Source organism: Neodiprion virginianus, chromosome 5 (assembly GCF_021901495.1).
Source record: "Neodiprion virginianus isolate iyNeoVirg1 chromosome 5, iyNeoVirg1.1, whole genome shotgun sequence".
NCBI classification, from domain to species: domain Eukaryota; kingdom Metazoa; phylum Arthropoda; class Insecta; order Hymenoptera; family Diprionidae; genus Neodiprion; species Neodiprion virginianus.
This window is the reverse complement of record NC_060881.1, coordinates 3,215,806-3,224,606: the sequence shown is the minus strand read 5'-3', so window position 1 is coordinate 3,224,606 and position 8,801 is coordinate 3,215,806.

Below are 8,801 nucleotides of genomic sequence, written 5' to 3'. Positions count from 1 at the left end.
CTTTTCAAAATCGCGAAAATTTTCGCCAAAAATACAAAGGGGTTAACCTTCCTTTTTTTTTGGCCGAAAAATTTTTCGACTTGGAATTGATTTGTATGACCCTTTCCCGACCAATTGGGCCCCCAGGAACTAAGAAAACGTAGCGGAAAGAGCGTGGGACCAACAGGAGAGAAACTACGGAGGAAAAAGCACCTGCCGAAAAGTGTCAAAAATACAGGTTCTCGTTTTTTGGCTGTAACTTCTGATGCGTTGATCGCAGCGTCCTGGGACTGCGCTCAATCGATTTCTCTCGCAAAATTACGTCGGATTAGTGTCAGAAAGAATTGATTCCAGCACTTTTCAATATCGCGAAAATTTTCGCCAAAAATACAAAGGGGTTAACCTTCCTTTTTTTTTGGCCGAAAAATTTTTCGACTTGGAATTGATTTGTATGACCCTTTCCCGACCAATTGGGCCCCCAGGAACTAAGAAAACGTAGCGAAAAGAGCGTGGGACCAACAGGAGAGAAACTACGGAAGAAAAAGCACCTGCCGAAAAGTGTCAAAAATACAGGTTCTCGTTTTTTGGCTGTAACTTCTGATGCGTTGATCGCAGCGTCCTGGGACTGCGCTCAATCGATTTCTCTCGCAAAATTACGTCGGATTAGTGTCAGAAAGAATTGATTCCAGCACTTTTCAAAATCGCGAAAATTTTCGCCAAAAATACAAAGGGGTTAACCTTCCTTTTTTTTTGACCAAAAAATTTTTCGTCTTGGAATTGATTTGTATGACCCTTTCCCGACCAATTGGACCCCCAGGAACTCAGGAAACGTAGCGAAATAAGCGTGGGACCAACAGGAGAGAAACTACGGAGGAAAAAGCACCTGCTGAAAAGTGTCAAAAATACAGGTTCTCGTTTTTTGGCTGTAACTTCTGATGCGTTGATCGCAGCGTCCTGGGACTGCGCTCAATCGATTTCTCTCGCAAAATTACGTCGGATTAGTGTCAGAAAGAATTGATTCCAGCACTTTTCAAAATCGCGAAAATTTTCGCCAAAAATACAAAGGGGTTAACCTTCCTTTTTTTTGGACCAAAAAATTTTTCGTCTTGGAATTGATTTGTATGACCCTGTCCCGACCAATTGGACCCCCAGGAACTCAGAAAACGTAGCGAAAAGAGCGTGGGACCAACAGGAGAGAAACTACGGAGGAAAAAGCACCTGCCGAAAAGTGTCAAAAATACAGGTTATCGTTTTTTGGCTGTAACTTCTGATGCGTTGATCGCAGCGTCCTGGGACTGCGCTCAATCGATTTCTCTCGCAAAATTACGTCGGATTAGTGTCAGAAAGAATTTATTCCAGCTCTTTTCAAAATCGCGAAAATTTTCGCGAAAAATACAAAGGGGTTAACCTTCCTTTTTTTTTGACCAAAAAATTTTTCGTCTTGGAATTGATTTGTATGACCCTTTCCCGACCAATTGGACCCCCAGGAACTCAGGAAACGTAGCGAAATAAGCGTGGGACCAACAGGAGAGAAACTACGGAGGAAAAAGCACCTGCTGAAAAGTGTCAAAAATACAGGTTCTCGTTTTTTGGCTGTAACTTCTGATGCGTTGATCGCAGCGTCCTGGGACTGCGCTCAATCGATTTCTCTCGCAAAATTACGTCGGATTAGTGTCAGAAAGAATTTATTCCAGCACTTTTCAAAATCGCGAAAATTTTCGCCAAAAATACAAAGGGGTTAACCTTCCTTTTTTTTTGGCCGAAAAATTTTTCGTCTTAGAATTGATTTGTATGACCCTTTCCCGACCAATTGGGCCCCCAGGAACTCAGAAAACGTAGCGAAAAGAGCGTGGGACCAACAGGAGAGAAACTACGGAGGAAAAAGCACCTGCCGAAAAGTGTCAAAAATGCAGGTTCTCGTTTTTTGGCTGTAACTTCTGATGCGTTGATCGCAGCGTCCTGGGACTGCGCTCAATCGATTTCTCTCGCAAAATTACGTCGGATTGGTGTCAGAAAGAATTTATTCCAGCACTTTTCGAAATCGAGAAAATTTTCGCCAAAAATACAAAGGGGTTAACCTTCCTTTTTTTTTGACCAAAAAATTTTTCGTCTTGGAATTGATTTGTATGACCCTTTCCCGACCAATTGGACCCCCAGGAACTCAGGAAACGTAGCGAAATAAGCGTGGGACCAACAGGAGAGAAACTACGGAGGAAAAAGCACCTGCTGAAAAGTGTCAAAAATACAGGTTCTCGTTTTTTGGCTGTAACTTCTGATGCGTTGATCGCAGCGTCCTGGGACTGCGCTCAATCGATTTCTCCCGCAAAATTACGTCGGATTAGTGTCAGAAAGAATTGATTCCAGCACTTTTCAAAATCGCGAAAATTTTCGCCAAAAATGCAAAGGGGTTAGCCTTCCTTTTTTTTTTACCGAAAAATTTTTCGTCTTAGAATTGATTTGTATGACCCTTTCCCGACCAATTGGGCCCCCAGGAACTCAGAAAACGTAGCGAAAAGAGCGTGGGACCAACAGGAGAGAAACTACGGAGAAAAAAGCACCTGCTGAAAAGTGTCAAAAATACAGGTTCTCGTTTTTTGGCTGTAACTTCTGATGCGTTGATCGCAGCGTCCTGGGACTGCGCTCAATCGATTTCTCTCGCAAAATTACGTCGGATTGGTGTCAGAAAGAATTTATTCCAGCACTTTTCGAAGTCGAGAAAATTTTCGCCAAAAAAACAAAGGGGTTAACCTTCCTTTTTTTTGGACCAAAAAATTTTTCGTCTTGGAATTGATTTGTATGACCCTTTCCCGACCAATTGGACCCCGAGGAACTCAAAAAACGCAGCGAAAAGAGCGTGGGACCAACAGGAGAGAAACTACGGAGGAAAAAGCACCTGCCGAAAAGTGTCAAAAATACAGGTTATCGTTTTTTGGCTGTAACTTCTGATGCGTTGATCGCAGCGTCCTGGGACTGCGCTCAATCGATTTCTCTCGCAAAATTACGTCGGATTAGTGTCAGAAAGAATTTATTCCAGCTCTTTTCAAAATCGCGAAAATTTTCGCGAAAAATACAAAGGGGTTAAACCTTCCTTTTTTTTTGACCAAAAAATTTTTCGTCTTAGAATTGATTTGTATGGCCCTTTCCCGACCAATTGGACCCCCAGGAACTCAGAAAACGTAGCGAAATAAGCGGGGGCCAACAGGAGGGAAACTACGGAGGAAAAAGCACCTGCTGAAAAGTGTCAAAAATACAGGTTCTCGTTTTTTGGCTGTAACTTCTGATGCGTTGATCGCAGCGTCCTGGGACTGCGCTCAATCGATTTCTCTCGCAAAATTACGTCGGATTAGTGTCAGAAAGAATTTATTCCGGCACTTTTCAAAATCGCGAAAATTTTCGCCAAAAATACAAAGGGGTTAACCTTCCTTTTTTTTTGGCCGAAAAATTTTTCGACTTGGAATTGATTTGTATGACCCTTTCCCGACCAATTGGGCCCCCAGGAACTAAGAAAACGTAGCGAAAAGAGCGTGGGACCAACAGGAGAGAAACTACGGAGGAAAAAGCACCTGCCGAAAAGTGTCAAAAATACAGGTTCTCGTTTTTTGGCTGTAACTTCTGATGCGTTGATCGCAGCGTCCTGGGACTGCGCTCAATCGATTTCTCTCGCAAAATTACGTCGGATTAGTGTCAGAAGGAATTGATTCCAGCACTTTTAAAAATCGCGAAAATTTTCGCCAAAAATACAAAGGGGTTAGCCTTCCTTTTTTTTTGACCGAAAAATTTTTCGTCTTAGAATTGATTTGTATGACCCTTTCCCGACCAATTGGGCCCCCAGGAACTCAGAAAACGTAGCGAAAAGAGCGTGGGACCAACAGGAGAGAAACTACGGAGGAAAAAGCACCTGCCGAAAAGTGTCAAAAATGCAGGTTCTCGTTTTTTGGCTGTAACTTCTGATGCGTTGATCGCAGCGTCCTGGGACTGCGCTCAATCGATTTCTCTCGCAAAATTACGTCGGATTAGTGTCAGAAAGAATTGATTCCAGCACTTTTCAAAATCGCGAAAATTTTCGCCAAAAATACAAAGGGGTTAGCCTTCCTTTTTTTTTTACCGAAAAATTTTTCGTCTTAGAATTGATTTGTATGACCCTTTCCCGACCAATTGGGCCCCCAGGAACTCAGAAAACGTAGCGAAAAGAGCGTGGGACCAACAGGAGAGAAACTACGGAGAAAAAAGCACCTGCCGAAAAGTGTCAAAAATACAGGTTTTCGTTTTTTGGCTGTAACTTCTGATGCGTTGATCGCAGCGTCCTGGGACTGCGCTCAATCGATTTCTCTCGCAAAATTACGTCGGATTGGTGTCAGAAAGAATTTATTCCAGCACTTTTCGAAGTCGAGAAAATTTTCGCCAAAAAAACAAAGGGGTTAACCTTCCTTTTTTTTGGACCAAAAAATTTTTCGTCTTGGAATTGATTTGTATGACCCTTTCCCGACCAATTGGGCCCCCAGGAACTCAGAAAACGTAGCGAAAAGAGCGTGGGACCAACAGGAGAGAAACTACGGAGGAAAAAGCACCTGCCGAAAAGTGTCAAAAATACAGGTTATCGTTTTTTGGCTGTAACTTCTGATGCGTTGATCGCAGCGTCCTGGGACTGCGCTCAATCGATTTCTCTCGCAAAATTACGTCGGATTAGTGTCAGAAAGAATTTATTCCAGCTCTTTTCAAAATCGCGAAAATTTTCGCGAAAAATACAAAGGGGTTAACCTTCCTTTTTTTTTGACCAAAAAATTTATCGTCTTAGAATTGATTTGTATGGCCCTTTCCCGACCAATTGGACCCCCAGGAACTCAGAAAACGTAGCGAAATAAGCGGGGGCCAACAGGAGAGAAACTACGGAGGAAAAAGCACCTGCTGAAAAGTGTCAAAAATACAGGTTCTCGTTTTTTGGCTGTAACTTCTGATGCGTTGATCGCAGCGTCCTGGGACTGCGCTCAATCGATTTCTCTCGCAAAATTACGTCGGATTAGTGTCAGAAAGAATTTATTCCAGCACTTTTCAAAATCGCGAAAATTTTCGCCAAAAATACAAAGGGGTTAACCTTCCTTTTTTTTTGGCCGAAAAATTTTTCGACTTGGAATTGATTTGTATGACCCTTTCCCGACCAATTGGGCCCCCAGGAACTAAGAAAACGTAGCGGAAAGAGCGTGGGACCAACAGGAGAGAAACTACGGAGGAAAAAGCACCTGCCGAAAAGTGTCAAAAATACAGGTTCTCGTTTTTTGGCTGTAACTTCTGATGCGTTGATCGCAGCGTCCTGGGACTGCGCTCAATCGATTTCTCTCGCAAAATTACGTCGGATTAGTGTCAGAAAGAATTGATTCCAGCACTTTTCAATATCGCGAAAATTTTCGCCAAAAATACAAAGGGGTTAACCTTCCTTTTTTTTTGGCCGAAAAATTTTTCGACTTGGAATTGATTTGTATGACCCTTTCCCGACCAATTGGGCCCCCAGGAACTAAGAAAACGTAGCGAAAAGAGCGTGGGACCAACAGGAGAGAAACTACGGAAGAAAAAGCACCTGCCGAAAAGTGTCAAAAATACAGGTTCTCGTTTTTTGGCTGTAACTTCTGATGCGTTGATCGCAGCGTCCTGGGACTGCGCTCAATCGATTTCTCTCGCAAAATTACGTCGGATTAGTGTCAGAAAGAATTGATTCCAGCACTTTTCAAAATCGCGAAAATTTTCGCCAAAAATACAAAGGGGTTAACCTTCCTTTTTTTTTGACCAAAAAATTTTTCGTCTTGGAATTGATTTGTATGACCCTTTCCCGACCAATTGGACCCCCAGGAACTCAGGAAACGTAGCGAAATAAGCGTGGGACCAACAGGAGAGAAACTACGGAGGAAAAAGCACCTGCTGAAAAGTGTCAAAAATACAGGTTCTCGTTTTTTGGCTGTAACTTCTGATGCGTTGATCGCAGCGTCCTGGGACTGCGCTCAATCGATTTCTCTCGCAAAATTACGTCGGATTAGTGTCAGAAAGAATTGATTCCAGCACTTTTCAAAATCGCGAAAATTTTCGCCAAAAATACAAAGGGGTTAACCTTCCTTTTTTTTGGACCAAAAAATTTTTCGTCTTGGAATTGATTTGTATGACCCTGTCCCGACCAATTGGACCCCCAGGAACTCAGAAAACGTAGCGAAAAGAGCGTGGGACCAACAGGAGAGAAACTACGGAGGAAAAAGCACCTGCCGAAAAGTGTCAAAAATACAGGTTATCGTTTTTTGGCTGTAACTTCTGATGCGTTGATCGCAGCGTCCTGGGACTGCGCTCAATCGATTTCTCTCGCAAAATTACGTCGGATTAGTGTCAGAAAGAATTTATTCCAGCTCTTTTCAAAATCGCGAAAATTTTCGCGAAAAATACAAAGGGGTTAACCTTCCTTTTTTTTTGACCAAAAAATTTTTCGTCTTGGAATTGATTTGTATGACCCTTTCCCGACCAATTGGACCCCCAGGAACTCAGGAAACGTAGCGAAATAAGCGTGGGACCAACAGGAGAGAAACTACGGAGGAAAAAGCACCTGCTGAAAAGTGTCAAAAATACAGGTTCTCGTTTTTTGGCTGTAACTTCTGATGCGTTGATCGCAGCGTCCTGGGACTGCGCTCAATCGATTTCTCTCGCAAAATTACGTCGGATTAGTGTCAGAAAGAATTTATTCCAGCACTTTTCAAAATCGCGAAAATTTTCGCCAAAAATACAAAGGGGTTAACCTTCCTTTTTTTTTGGCCGAAAAATTTTTCGTCTTAGAATTGATTTGTATGACCCTTTCCCGACCAATTGGGCCCCCAGGAACTCAGAAAACGTAGCGAAAAGAGCGTGGGACCAACAGGAGAGAAACTACGGAGGAAAAAGCACCTGCCGAAAAGTGTCAAAAATGCAGGTTCTCGTTTTTTGGCTGTAACTTCTGATGCGTTGATCGCAGCGTCCTGGGACTGCGCTCAATCGATTTCTCTCGCAAAATTACGTCGGATTGGTGTCAGAAAGAATTTATTCCAGCACTTTTCGAAATCGAGAAAATTTTCGCCAAAAATACAAAGGGGTTAACCTTCCTTTTTTTTTGACCAAAAAATTTTTCGTCTTGGAATTGATTTGTATGACCCTTTCCCGACCAATTGGACCCCCAGGAACTCAGGAAACGTAGCGAAATAAGCGTGGGACCAACAGGAGAGAAACTACGGAGGAAAAAGCACCTGCTGAAAAGTGTCAAAAATACAGGTTCTCGTTTTTTGGCTGTAACTTCTGATGCGTTGATCGCAGCGTCCTGGGACTGCGCTCAATCGATTTCTCCCGCAAAATTACGTCGGATTAGTGTCAGAAAGAATTGATTCCAGCACTTTTCAAAATCGCGAAAATTTTCGCCAAAAATGCAAAGGGGTTAGCCTTCCTTTTTTTTTTACCGAAAAATTTTTCGTCTTAGAATTGATTTGTATGACCCTTTCCCGACCAATTGGGCCCCCAGGAACTCAGAAAACGTAGCGAAAAGAGCGTGGGACCAACAGGAGAGAAACTACGGAGAAAAAAGCACCTGCTGAAAAGTGTCAAAAATACAGGTTCTCGTTTTTTGGCTGTAACTTCTGATGCGTTGATCGCAGCGTCCTGGGACTGCGCTCAATCGATTTCTCTCGCAAAATTACGTCGGATTGGTGTCAGAAAGAATTTATTCCAGCACTTTTCGAAGTCGAGAAAATTTTCGCCAAAAAAACAAAGGGGTTAACCTTCCTTTTTTTTGGACCAAAAAATTTTTCGTCTTGGAATTGATTTGTATGACCCTTTCCCGACCAATTGGACCCCGAGGAACTCAAAAAACGCAGCGAAAAGAGCGTGGGACCAACAGGAGAGAAACTACGGAGGAAAAAGCACCTGCCGAAAAGTGTCAAAAATACAGGTTATCGTTTTTTGGCTGTAACTTCTGATGCGTTGATCGCAGCGTCCTGGGACTGCGCTCAATCGATTTCTCTCGCAAAATTACGTCGGATTAGTGTCAGAAAGAATTTATTCCAGCTCTTTTCAAAATCGCGAAAATTTTCGCGAAAAATACAAAGGGGTTAAACCTTCCTTTTTTTTTGACCAAAAAATTTTTCGTCTTAGAATTGATTTGTATGGCCCTTTCCCGACCAATTGGACCCCCAGGAACTCAGAAAACGTAGCGAAATAAGCGGGGGCCAACAGGAGGGAAACTACGGAGGAAAAAGCACCTGCTGAAAAGTGTCAAAAATACAGGTTCTCGTTTTTTGGCTGTAACTTCTGATGCGTTGATCGCAGCGTCCTGGGACTGCGCTCAATCGATTTCTCTCGCAAAATTACGTCGGATTAGTGTCAGAAAGAATTTATTCCGGCACTTTTCAAAATCGCGAAAATTTTCGCCAAAAATACAAAGGGGTTAACCTTCCTTTTTTTTTGGCCGAAAAATTTTTCGACTTGGAATTGATTTGTATGACCCTTTCCCGACCAATTGGGCCCCCAGGAACTAAGAAAACGTAGCGAAAAGAGCGTGGGACCAACAGGAGAGAAACTACGGAGGAAAAAGCACCTGCCGAAAAGTGTCAAAAATACAGGTTCTCGTTTTTTGGCTGTAACTTCTGATGCGTTGATCGCAGCGTCCTGGGACTGCGCTCAATCGATTTCTCTCGCAAAATTACGTCGGATTAGTGTCAGAAGGAATTGATTCCAGCACTTTTCAAAATCGCGAAAATTTTCGCCAAAAATACAAAGGGGTTAGCCTTCCTTTTTTTTTGACCGAAAAATTTTTCGTCTTAGAATTGATT